Source organism: Ceratotherium simum, chromosome 10, assembly GCF_057802395.1.
Source record: "Ceratotherium simum simum isolate JZ-2026a chromosome 10, ASM5780239v1, whole genome shotgun sequence".
NCBI classification, from domain to species: domain Eukaryota; kingdom Metazoa; phylum Chordata; class Mammalia; order Perissodactyla; family Rhinocerotidae; genus Ceratotherium; species Ceratotherium simum.
This window is the reverse complement of record NC_141909.1, coordinates 22,268,654-22,283,162: the sequence shown is the minus strand read 5'-3', so window position 1 is coordinate 22,283,162 and position 14,509 is coordinate 22,268,654. Positions and strand designations below refer to the sequence as shown.

Sequence of the window (14,509 nt, the reverse complement as noted above, 5' to 3'; positions counted from 1 at the left end):
TTTCAAATAATATCAAATAATACTAAATGTTATCACTGTGTACAAGAGGTGGTTGTAGAATCTCTGCAGGATTTTAATAAATTTTTAATTAACATTCATCTGCCTGAAATGCAGAGATGCAAAGTCCGTTGTAGGAAGAAGGCAAAACTGATAGATCTCTCACATATACTCTTTACTATGTAGACACAGGTAAAGGAAAGATGTCAGTACGGTAATATAATATATAATAAATATAATATAGGGAAAGTGATGGTTCAAACTTATAAAGTACATGCTTGGTGATAAGGATGACTTGATATAACATAAGAATAAAGCCAACAAATACATTCTCTGAGGATGTCATCTAATGTTAACACCTTCCTATTTTAACAGTTAACATCTATATATGTGGGTGTTTTTCTCCATTTGTAATTATGCTACATTGTGATTTAATTCCATCATGAAAATAGCCTGTAAAATTAATATTATTCTACATTGTTTCCTGTTTAAGATATTGCTCTAATGCCTCTCCCATCCCTTCATCTTGCAAAATATTCAGTAAACTTAAAATCACTTTCTGTCTTTCTTCACAGAATTTTCCCCATCTATGAAGCACTCATATAAGATATTTTAAAGTAGTAATTATCTTCCCAAGATTTTGATGGAGGCTCGTTTATTACAGAGGCTGCTAATTTATCTTTGCTCCCTTCCAATGAAGTTTAATAATATCTCTAATGGTAAGCAATTCCTTCTAATAGGAGAATGCTTTACTCACTGTACTCCACTATGGGGTAATATTAAAAATCTTATTCATTTGAACTAATAATTTCTCTTTCTTTAGTATATACAAGAAAATTAATGAAAACTAGATTTTTTTTAATATTGGAGTCAACTTCATGTACCTCATAATAAATTTCCCAAATTTAATGCATAAAATATTGAGAGCTTGAGGTATACTTTAATATTATAAATTTCTCTTTGAAAAATTTGCTTCATTGTTAAGCCAGGTTCTAAGGTTAAGCAGATGTAAAAATTCATGACTCTTTAAAGGTTTAAGGTAAACTTTGCAGTATGTACAAAAGAAAGAAGCTTGCATTAGACTTTTTAAAGGAATACCAAATACTAAAAGATAGATTTTTTTTCCATGTAGACATAAAAGTTACTCTACTTTTGGAGAGATGGATCCAGTACTAGTTGTATAATTATAATTTTCTTTAACTTTTCTTATACTTATTTTCCTGCATTGAAACTGTTAAATGAATAAATTATAAATCATAAATTTACCAAGGCCATCATAATAAATTTGGTCTTTTTGGATAGAGAGACTTATCACTTCAAGTGGAAGTGGACTAGAAATCAACTGTTTGTAAAGTGGTAAACACATTTTTTCCAAACTTTGACTATAATAGAGAGATTATAAATGAGATGCATTATCTGCTATATTTAAAATAAGATAATATAATACAAAATTTGAACATATTCATGTATTATATCTAAGATTTTTCTTCTATTCTTTTTTTATATTGGATTTAGTAGTCCAGCATTTTCATATTTATATTGTAAGAGACTTTTTCAAAAGCATACTGACATCTCATTGGATTTGTAATCATCTCTCATACTCTGCTACAAACTCTGGCATCAGCTCTGTCAGGACAGGAGTCTCTGACATGTTCCCTCACTGCCATATCACCAGCACCTAGAAGAGTGCCTAGCACACAAGAGTAAGTATTTGTAGAATGAATTAAAAAGTTAATGAATAGATATTGATTTACAAATTAATTTCCACAAATAATTCAATTTTAGAAGTTGTGTTTTTCTATGACAAGCATAACACATGATTACTGCCCTCAAAGACTTTACCTTAGACTATTCTTTGAGTTCTAAAATCTTAAAATCCATAGGCATGTATACACATGAGACTCCAATAATCAGTTCACTAATAGTCACCAATATGCAGGTGAGAGGCCTTAACATAGACTAAATCACACTGATCCAGGCCACGGAACATAACCATCTCAGTTTTGATATCCACCAGGTCCAAGGCTGCTTTTATCAGAACCTTAAGGCAATGACAACTCCATCCCCACTGTCCCGTCATCCTGCGTCACACAGCAAGTGTTAGTCCCCCTTCTTCTCCCACAGACCTTGTTTCCATGTGTGAGGGTGAATTTTATGTGTCAATTTGACTGGCTGAGGGATGCCCAGATAGCTGGTAAAACATTATTTCTGAGTGTGTCTGTGAGGGTGTTTCTGGATGAGATTAGCATTTGATTCAGTAGACTGAGTGACAGAGAATTAATGTGCTCTCTGCAGGCATCATCCAATCCATTGGGGGCCTGAATGGAACAAAAAGGTGGAGGAAGAGTGAATTCCCTCTCTCTTCTTGAGCTAGAGGTCCAGCATCTCCTGCCCTTGAACATCACAGCTCCTGATTCTCAGGCCGTCAGATTCCAGGACTCACACCAGCAGCCCCGTCGTTTTCAGGCCTTTGACTTTGGACTGGGAGTTCAGTTCCCCTGGTTCTCAGGCCTTTGGATTCAAAGTGAACTGTATCACTGGCTATCCTGGTTCTTTAGCTTGCAGATAGCAGATTGTGGGACTTCTCAGCCTCCGTAACTGTGTGAGCCAATTTCTATAGTAAAGCTCCTCTTACATATATCCATATATATCCTATTGATTTTGTTTCTCTCAAGAACCCTCACTAATAAACATGATACTTGGTATGTCTTCAATTCCGTATTCTTTTTTCCCTCTTGCAATCTCTCCCCTCCACTTTCTGGAAATTTATTTTCCATTATAAATAAAATACTATAAATCTCTTCTTCTTAAAACATGTCTCCTTTACTTGATTGCCTTCCAAGGACACTGCATCCCTTGGATCCTCTATATGGAACAATCATCAATTTTAGAAAGGATTATGCTAAGTCATGTGATGAAAGTAGGAGTTGGCTGCTATTAGCGTCTTTGAAATTAACAGCACTAAGGAGTGGAGACTTTGTATTTGAGTTACTCTGGGATTGAGATAGAGGCACTAAAGATACTACAAAATATCTTTTCTCACTATTAATTGAGTGGTCAGTTTTAGATTTTTATCAAATGATGTCTTGACTTATTGCTCCTTAAGCCTGTTGCACAGTCGTTAATCTTTGTCCTGGGAATGCCCTTTCCTTCTTTACCTCATTACATCTATATTACTCCAGGTCAAGTCAGGAAAAGAGAAATCACTCTTCTTATTTCAGTGAGATTGACATTAATACGAGGGATTGGGATACTCAAGTGATGGAAAAGCTGGAAGGGCAACCGGGGAGGGGGGGGAGGTGAGACAACCAGCATTTAGCAACATCTGAAAACTTCTGCCACTTCCTTTTGCTGATAAAACAATGGAAGATGCAGTTCTACCTGTGCTCAGAAACCAAGGCATTCCGGAAGCAGCTAGAACCTTGAGGAGAGTAGGAAATAGGAAGGTTCCCAATAGAAACCATGATCACAGAGTAAGGAACTGTCTTTTGCAATTTGGCGCCATGTAGAGACAGAGTTGCTGCTGGAGATACCACCTTAGAGAGATCAGGAGAGAGAGAGAAACACCCTGGCCTCTTGTTCTTCCTGTACTCCAAGCTTCTGCTAGTAGCTTCCATGGCTACATCTACCAGGAAGCGAGTTTTCATGGAAACCTGGAAATTGGGGAACACTGCTATACAGAACAGAGCAGAAAAGGGACAGGGAGGAAATATGAGAGGTAAGAGGCAAATGAACAGCACAATAATAGGCTTCTAGATAACAAATGCTTTGTTTCTTCTTTTTCTTACCAAATCTTTTGTTATTTAATTTTTTTTTTTTTTACCCTTAATGCATTGGTTCAAGCTCCCATTTCAATATTGGTCAGAAATGACAATAATAGGTACTTACATTTTCTTTCTTATTTTAAAGAGAATGATTCAAAAATTTCCTCACTAATGATGGGCTGTGTCATAGGGTATTGTTTTTGTATGTATTCTTTATGAGTTTAAGTGAGTTACTTTCAATTTTTAGTTTGCTAAGAATAGTTATCATAAATGGTTACGAAATGGATGCGTTTTTATAAGTTCTTTACTTATCAATAGAAATGATTCTATAATTTTCCCTTTAATCAGTAAATGTGGGAAATATATGCATATATGTCTATTTGTTAAATCAACCTGACATTTTTCAGGATAAATTCTATTTATTCTCATTATATTATATTATATTATACTATATCTCATTATATATATATAACTTTTTTATATGTTATTGAATTTAATACTAATTGCTTATATATTGTTAAATTTTTCATCTTTGTTCATTGGTCTCTATTTTCTTTCTGTACTCTTTTCTGGTATAGTATTAAGTTTAATGAATGAAGAGAATGAGTTTCAGGATATCCCTCATTTCTATTGTCTAGTTTTCTATAATATTGGAATGATCTACACATTGAGAATTTGGTAGAATTAGTTGATAAAATCTACTGGTCCCAGTGTTTTCTTTTCATTAGTACTTCAATTACTTTAATAATTATATGATTATTCAGGATGTTTATTTCTTCTTGATTTAGCACTAATTATATTTTTCTAGATGTTTGTATATTTCTGCCTATGCTTTAAATTTATTTAAACAATGTCATTAATAGTGAACCCTCATTTTCTTTCTAATCACTGTTGTATCTGTCATTAATTTCATATTCATTCTTAACATTGATTTTCCAGGTGACATCTGTTTTCCTGGATAAGCCTAAATAGCAGTTGATGAATTTCATTACCAATTTCAAAGAACCAATTTTTGGCTTTGTTGATTCTCTTTACTAGCGTATTTTTAATCTTATTTATTTATTTTCTTATATATTTTCTAATCACTGGGGTTATTCTTTTGTTGTTTTTCTAAACTCATTAAAGTTTAACTTTATTTTTTATGCATTTAAAGCTATGCATTTTCCTTTATATAAAACATTTGTTGCATCTATCAAGTTTTGACAGATACTATTTTATTATCTTCCACTGCTAAAAAGCATGTATATTTTCATTATATACGGCTGTCTACTACATTTTCTACAAAGATGCAAGTATATAACCAGTACTGTCCAATGTGACAGCACTAGCCACATGTGGTTATTGAATACTTGAATGTGTCCAGTGCAACTGAGAAACTAAATTTTTAAATATATTTACTTTAATTAATTTAAATTTAAATAGCCACATGCAGCTAATGCCTACTGCATTGGACTGCTCAGCCTGAGAAAGACATGAGGCAGTAGCTTGTACATGATGGTTATATAACAGAAATGCTTTAAAGTAGCAGTTATACTGGAGGCAAGACACTCCTTGATTTCAAACTTTATTACAAAGCTATAACAATCAAAAAAGTATAGTATTGACATAAAAACAGACATTTAGATCAAGGGAACAGAATAGAGAGCCTAGAAATAATTTCACACATATATGGTCACTTAATTTATGGCAAAGGAGCTAAGAATATACAATGGGGAAAGAACAATCTCTTCAGTAAATGATGTAAAAACTGGACAGACGCGCAAAAGAATGAAACTGGACCACTGTCATACACAATACACAAAAATTAACTCAAAATGGATTAAAGATTTGAATGTAAGGCCTGAAACCACAAAACTCTTAGAAGAAAACACAGGCATAAACTCCTTGATATTGGTCTTGGCAATGATTTTTTTAATCTGATACCAAGAGCAAAGGCAACAAAAGCAAAAATAAACAAGTGGGACTATATCAAACTAAGAAGCATCTGTAAAGCAAAGAAAACCATCAACAAAATGAAAAGGCAACCTACTGAATGGGAGAAAATATCTGCAAATCGTATATCTGATAAAGCGTTAATATCCAAAATATATAAAGAACTCATACAACTCAATAGCAAAAAAACAAACAATTCAGTTAAAATATGGGCGGGGGGGCCGGCCCTGTGGCTTAGCGGTTAAGTGCACGCGCTCCACTACTAGTGACCCAGGTTCGAATCCTGGGCGTGCACCGACACACTGCTTGTCCGGCCATGCTGAGGCCGCGTCCCACATACAGCAACTAGAAGGATATGCAACTATGACATACAACTATCTACTGGGGCTTTGGGGAGAAAAAGGGAAAAAAAAAAAAAAAGGAGGAGGATTGGCAATAGATGTTAGCTCAGGGCTGGTCTTCCTTAGCAGAAAAAAGATAAGAGGAAGATTGGCATAGATCTTATCTCAGGGCTGATCTTCCTCACCAAAAAAAAAAAAAATATGGGTAGAGGGTCTGAATAAACATTTTTCCAAAGAAGACATACAGATGGCCAACAGGTACATTGAAAGATGCTCAACAACACTAATCATCAGGGAAATGCAAGTCAAACCACAATGAGATATCACCTCACCTGTTAGAATGGCTATTATCAAAAAAACAAGAAATAACAAGTGTAGGTGATGATGTGGTGAAAAGGGAACTCTGTGCACTGTTGGTGGAAATGGAAATTTGTGTAGCCACTATGGAAAAGAGCATGCACGTTCCTCAAAAAATTAAAAACAGAACTACCATTTGATCCAGCAATTCAACTTCTGGGTATTTATCCAGAGAAAACAAAAACACTAACTCAAAAAGATATATGCATCCCCATTTCATTGCAGTATTATTTACAATAGCCAAGATACAGAAACAACCTAAGTGTCCATCAACAGATGAATGGATAAAGAAAATGTAGTGTGTGTGTGTGTGTGTGTGTGTGTGTGTGTGTATATATATATATATATATAGTGGAATACCATTCAGCCATAAAAAAGAATAAAATCTTGCCATTTGCAAGAACACAGATGGACCTTGAGGACATTATGCTAAGTGAAATAAGACAGAGAAAGACAAATACTATACAATCTCACTTATACATAGAATCTAAAAAAAAAAAAGAAAACCAAGCTCATAGATATTGAGAACAGACTGGTGGTTGCCAGAGGAAGGGGATGGGGGTGGGCGAAATGGGTAAAGGGGGTCAAAAGGTACAAACTTCCAGCTATAAAATAAATAAGTCATGGGGATGCAATGTACAGCATGGTGACTATATTGCATATTTGAAAGTTGCTAAGACAGTAGATCTTAAAAGTTCTCATCACAAGAAAAAAACTTTTTTTGTAACTAAGTATAGTGATGGATGTTAACTAAAATGATTATGGTGATTATCTCACAACGTATACAAATATTGAAACATTATATTGTACACTTGAAACTAATATAATGCTATAGGTCATTTATATCTCAAAGAAAAAATAAAAATAATAATAAAAAAAAAGAATAGCATTATCCTGCAGACTGGAAAACATCTAGGATTGGGCCAGGGAACACTTGGCATGTAGAGAAATCTTAATAAAAAACTATAACACACAAAAAAAAAATGAAGCAGGAGTTGTTTCATAATGGTTGTACATCTGTAGGTTGATATGTATAATTCACTAGAGAGGCAAACCTTGATGATTTGTAAGAGGGGAAATCACATGAGTTATATCCTTGAGTAGACAAATGTGAATGATTATGGGATAGAGTGTACAAGAGGAAGACTTAGCATCAGATATAGTACCAACATATTTTAAAAATTGTTATGAGAAGCCTAAATCTTCATGCCTTGTAGCAGAAGATGAAGCAGGGTGTGTGAGCATACACGCAGCTGTGATGATGACAGTATGTAGTCTTTTCAATATCCCATCTCCCCTTCCTAATTATTGAATAATCTTTGTATTACTAGAATTGGACAATATTTCCAGTTTAAAACTAAATGTCATAGCCACTCTTGCAATAGCTTTGGCCAGTGAGAGTAAGCATGATTCATTGTCTGTGATCAATAAAACAAGTATTTTCTCCCTTACCCATTCTTCTGTCTACTCCCTTAGAACGAGGAAGAGTAGGCTGAAGCTTCATCAGGAATCTTGTATCTCTGATGTATTGAGAACAGAAGACACTTAAATTGTGAATCCACCAGCAGACATGGACTGTCTACCTCCAAATGTGTTTTATCTGAAAGAAAAAGAAACTCAAACTTGTTTACACATTTTTTAGTGTTTATTAAACAAAATTCTTGAAATAGACATAATTTGGAAGTGAGGTTTTGGTAGTAACACAAACTAAAATGTTAGCTGAACAAAAGCAGTGAAGAGGCATTAAACAAGTTTCCCATGGTTCAAGATAGAGTTGGTATAAAGGAATAATAATAATTATAAACATTTGGTTAAACCATTACTTGACATATATCTGAAAATAGATCACATGCTTCAGAGACTGTAAAACTAAAGAGAATGGTAGGAAATGCTTAGAATATTCCATGTGATGGCTCCTTCTTGCTGTTATTGGCAAAGTTCTGCAAGAAAAAGACAAATCCAGGATAATGTTATTGAAGCTGCAAGCAAAAATGAAAGGAAATAACTGTTTTGATAGTGGGGATGCTCTCTGCCATGCCCTGCAATCAGAGTTCACTGAGAGTCCTGGCTGCACTGTTCTGTAGCCCAAACTGGAGCCCTTAAAGCAGTTCTTGCAGAGGTAATCTTAGCAGGAGAGAAACTGTATCACCAGACTTTTTAAAGCATCTTCCACTGATAATCCCTGCCATATATTGAGATGAAGCCTACCCATGATGAGCATACTAAAAATGTCATCTACAAAAAAATAAAAATAAAAAAAAAATTAAAAAAAATAAAAATGTCATCTTCTTAATTATAGTTTCATGTGGTTGCAGGGGAACTGACAATTTAAGGCAGGAGAAGATAAATGGAACATAGTGGTCAGGAAGTAAAACACAAGAATCTTTGTGCTTGAAAATTATATCTAGAAAAGTTCTTGGTTGTAATTAGTCACACAAGCAATTGCCCAGAAGTAAAGAAACAAGTAGCCTTATAGAATTTGGAAGTGTTAATTACAAAAATATTTAAAACCTGGCTGGTTGTACATATACCTGTGCATGTGACTATACAGCCCTTAGAACAACCCCTGGCCCCTAAAACTGTCCCAGTCTGTGAAGCGTTCTGTGAAACCTCTTCTTCCTCAATGCTCATTTCAGAATGAGTCATAGAGGTAATGAGTAATAAAGAAACATTTGATGAATCACGCAGAGACAAGCACAGGGGAGAAGCAGAAAGTAAAGGCCTTATTCTACTACCTGCGTAAGAAATGTTAGCTAGTCCTCATAAGTGGGTTTTGATAATTGTTCTGAGTCAGTGCCTGGTGTGTGTTTTCTGTTCTTCTCTTTTCTGACTGGGAAGGTTCTCTATGCATATGTATGTACATCTGTGTGTGATTTTCCTCTACATTCTCTACTATCGTATATTGGGTGTGATGGGGCCAGACATATTGTTTTGCAGTTTATATGTTCTTTCTCCTCAGCAAAAACAACATCCAGATCAGATGGAAAGGACTACATATCACTCAGCAATCTTATAATTTGAATTAAGACTTTGAGGAGCAGGGGGCTGTTCTGAGATTACTTGTTGTCTATCCAACATCCATTCTCCCCATCTTCCTCAACATAGAATCACTGTGTTATTAGTGCTGCCCTGTGCCCAGATTTCCATGAGGATGGGGAGATGATAAAATATAAGTAAAGAAAACGAGTTAGCACTTCTTGCAAATGCCTTTAAAGGGTGTTGATTGAGCTGGAGATGTGTACTTTTCCCTTTGCCCTGCTTTTTCTGCCTGGAATGCAGAAGCCATGATTGGAAGTCCTGTAGTCATTTGGTGCCCATGAGTCCAACTTGAGGGCAGAAGCTATTTGTTAAGAATAAAGACCAGAAAAGTAAAAGAAGTATAATTCTATGATTACTAAGGAGCTGCCACGGTGTCCCTGGATTTTGTCCTCACAGATTTTATGTGATTTAAAAACATAAATTAGGGGAGGGAAAAAACCCACTTGTTCCAGTCACAGTTTGGGGAGGTCTCTGGACTGGATGGCAATTTAGTTTCCTAACCAATGTAATGTAGTTCTCTTCTGATGGCTTTTGTTTTACCAGTGAAATAAGAAACAAACTCTTCAGCTGAGAGTGAGTAGGACGTTTAAAGAAATGGGAATTTGGAAAGAATGGAGATGTGAAATAGATTTTTAGAGAACTGGATAATAAATAGACTAAATTTATATATAGAGAGAGCAGAAATATCAAGCAGCACTGAAGGCTATCTGAGTCATCATGGATTTAAACTGAAACTAGTTAGTAAATTTGTGTCTTTTTCACCTGCCATCATTAGCTAGTGTAGACAGAGAACTGGATTTAAACCTCTTATGGTTTTACCAGGCAGTAAGGAGCAAGAGTATGACTCATTACTAATTGCTCACGCTCTGTATGTATCAAATGCAAACATCCGAAGAGATTATATCTTGTTGAATATAAGATATATATCACCATTACTGCTATGGATCAAACCTAACAGGTCAGTGGTTTACTTACTTTCTCCTAAAAGCAATTTAGACATGGAAGGTTCTCGTGGCATAATCAAATTCAATCCACCTATTCATGCTCACATTATGCCTAAAAAATGCAGAGGTAGCAATTATATCTATGGGTTGAAACCGTTATTTATGTTGCCTTTACTAGAGCAGTGAGAACTAGTTCACACTGAAATTTTGTTTGGAAACATTAATAAAAGACTTCAGTGAAAACAGCCATTTAGCTACTTGCCCTCTCCCCACTTTGTCTTATCTGGTACAGAGTTTTTGTCTTTTACATTAAAAATTATATAAATTATAACTAGCATATTACTCATCAATTCTTACATCAGCAGTTAGTTTCATATTGCTGAAATTACAAGTATATGTTTCAGTTTTCCCACAAGAAAAAGGTGTAAAAAGTTTCCCTTAATTCAGAGTAAAGCAGAATTGTGCTTTTTAAGAAACACATCAGTCCACTACGACCAAAGCATTTAACTAGATTGAAGATATCTTAAAAAAAAAAAAAAAAGCACTGCATTTTCGGGATTTTATTGCGTGAGTTCATGAATGTTACAATATAGTGAGCTTGATTGCTCTTAAGTGTTAAGTGGCTGAAACACAAACAAGAAAACCGGTCAATGCAACTGGACCAGGAAGAAAAAGTTACATATTGGCTATATATTTTCTTAATCATGTGCCTGAAACTCAACTTTCATTGATTTCATATAAAAGCATTTCTAATATAAAGAGCACTTCTGAAAAATGCTCCGCAAAAATCAAGTTTTGAAAAACATCCTAAAATTACTGAACACGTTTTTTAAAATCCATCCAAAGCAGAAGTTCACATCTTCATATACTTAGTAGAGAATGTTTTCTGAATAGATGATTAAAAATGAAAAAAGGTTAAAAAAATGATTTGATTTTACTGACAATAGCTAAGACTATAAGAATGTCTGACTCGCTGCAAAGTGGATAAATGAAGTAAATCTATAAATAGTAGGACATATTTGGCTAAAAGCATCCTGAAATGAGCAATACGGAGTTAAATTAATATCTGAAATGGCATTCATTAGCAATAATTATTTTAATTATCATTGCTTCTTTTTACTCAAATTTAAGATCACTGAGGATTAATGAGATCATCAATTCAAATTTGTTCCAGGTTTTCATAGGATTTCTTGACTTATTGGGTAAATATTATGCATGAAATTAGAGATCTTAAATTTAGTGAGGCTAAGTCAAATGCTGACATGATTTTTTTTGTGAAGAGGAGAGAGAAAAGCAGCCTTGGTGATAACCTAATTAGGTTGATGTTAAGTGAATGAATTTTAGGCATCTACTGTAGTGTAGAAGATAATATTCTGGATGCAGAGTTTTGTAAATTAGAAAATAAACTGAGACCCAGGTTTAGGGTGGCAACAGTTTATTTTGCCTTTAAAATAAGTCAAATATACTTTTATAGACATACACACAAATTCATATATACATATATCATTTACAATAAATATCATTTAATAATGGGAAGGATGTGTAGCTCCATGAAAGTTAAAAAGGCAACATTTTAAAATATAGAACATTTATGAAAACATATGCCTTTAGCTTTATGAAAACTCCATTTCATCATACTTGCTTTTCTCTTTTTACTGTGGATACGTAAAATCTTTATATCATCAGATACTGGTCAAAAGATTAGCATTTGGGATCCCCTGGTATAGTGGATAGCACTTAGGACAGAGTCAGAAGACCAAATGTGAGTTAAGCCTCTGCTATTTACTAATCTTCTTGGGAGTGCTGTCACATTTAAAGCCACCACTTCCTTTTCTGCTAAATAGACAAAAAAATATGATTCTTCCTAATTCAAAAATCTGTATAAAATGAAATTTTCTACACAGTGTAATACATTAGTTATTATTTTCCCTAAATAGTGTTTATAATGAATAAATGCCAGTGTAGAAAGAACTCTCTAGTGCTAAAATATCATAGGGTGCTACGTTTGGCCTGGCATATAAACAGCATTGCTGGAGCCAGCCCAGTTGGCGTAGCCGTTAAGTTCGTGAGTTCCTCTTCCGCGGCTAGGGATTCGCTGGTTTGGATCCTGGGCAGGGACCTACTCACCGCTCATCAAGCCACGCTGAGGTGGCATCCCACATAGAGGAGCTACAACCCTACAACTAGGATACACAACTATGTACTGGGGCTTTGGGGAGAAAAAAAAAGAAAAAGATGAAGATCGGCAACAGATATTAGCGCAGGGCCAATCTTCCTAAAAAAAAGTGAGAAATCATTTAAAAAAAAAACAGCATTGTTACTAGAAAGGACAATAGGACAAGAAGACTTAAAGTAGTTGTTCACATGTGGGTGTCACTTTATCAATAACATGGGTTCTGGGTCTGTAGTGCCTGGAAAATAGTTCACAACTGGTTTATATAGGCTCTGTAAACCTCGCAAAATTGGGCAAAAACAATCAATTTTCTGAGGATGTGTGTACAGTTTTTTGAAATGTTAAAGACCACATATTTATAAATGAGGAAATTTTTCTTATTATAGGAAAAAATAAAACAAATAACTTAGATGTTGACACAAGCCACACATTTGTCAAATTTTTCTGTGGTATAAAACAAGAGAAATAAATTCATTAGATGACAAAATAAAGTTTCAAATATATATTTATTTAATATAATGAATAGACTCAGTTAAGACAAAATTGAGTATAAATACATGTAAAACTTAGCAGAACTGTAGAGAAAATAGATGGAATTATGTAATTGTGGGGGATGTAAATTCATCTCTCTCAATACAAGAGAGACAAAAAATAAAAGACAACATAAATGAGGCATATCTTAAGGATATACATTGGACTCTGAACCCTCCTAATAAAATACACTTAACCCTCATAATAGAAAATACACTTTATTTCCAAATACTCATGAAATATTTAAAAATTAGAAAAATTTTGTTACAAAAATCTCTGTAATTGCAAATACATAAATGTGGAATTAATATAGACAGTAGTTTGATTACAAAATGCCATACCTCCCAAAATTACCCAGAAAAATATACAGGGCAAATCTACCAAACCTTCAAAACTCAGAAAATTCCAATGTTATTTAAATTGTTTGTAAAGTAGAAAAAAAGAAAGAAAAGATCCAAAAACATTTTATTAGGTCAATATGAGACAAACACCAAAACTTTATAAGTATACAGCAGAAGAACGTTAGAGATATATCTTGCTATGAAAATATAATAATTCTAAAAACGATGTTAGTAAACAGAATCTATAAGATCATTAAAGAATACTATATCATGAATAAGGAGAGTTTATTCCAGAATTACAAGGTTGAGTGAGATATTATATTATACTAGATAATATGATAATTAATTATAACATTTTAATGTGTACACGTTTTATACAGTTATTAAGGAGAAAAATAGCATGATTTTTCTCTTATTTAGCATTCATAGATGCTAAATAAGAATTTTTAAAAATTCAATACTTATACTTGATTATTTTTAATCCAGTAGAATTGGAATCAAACGATACCTTTTTAAGTCATATGCAACAGTTAGACAATCAAATCATTAGCAGTAAGAAAGAAAAGAGGTATTCCTATTGAAATCATTAGAAAAAAATGATACCCATCATCTCCACCACTATTTAGTGTTTTTTGTACAGTCAATGCAATTAGATAAAAGTAAAAATATAAATGATGAATATGTGAGAGGAAAAATGAAAACAAATCTTCTTATAGATGCTATGAATATGATTATTAAAAAACCAAGTCAGTTAATTGAAAAGTACTACAAAGAAAATGACAACTAGCATACAAAATTGTTGTCTGGAAATCACTAGCCTTCATATATAAAAACAACCACCACTCAAAATTTATAATGGGAGAGAAGAGACCATTTGTTACAGTGTGTACACACATACACACATATAGCAACATAAGACAAATAGAAATCAAGTTAACAAAAAAGAAAGTGCAAAACCTATACTAAGAAATATGTAAAACATGCATGAAGGAAAAAAATGTAAATTTTTTTAAAAAAGAAATGCATTTCATGCTATTGAATAAGAATATCCATCTACATAAAGTTTTCCTAGATTATTCTCAATTTTCCC

General features: G+C 33.7%; 1 long non-coding RNA gene across 1 annotated transcript; it reads left to right on the top strand.

The window, feature by feature from the left end:
* The first annotated feature begins 517 nt into the window (after positions 1–517).
* On the top strand, positions 518–2,702 carry LOC147916075 (uncharacterized). The gene is made up of 3 exons (XR_015553329.1): positions 518–716; positions 1,513–1,700; positions 2,293–2,702. It is a non-coding gene; the product is annotated as an uncharacterized LOC147916075 (long non-coding RNA).
* Positions 2,703–14,509: the final 11,807 nt, after the last annotated feature.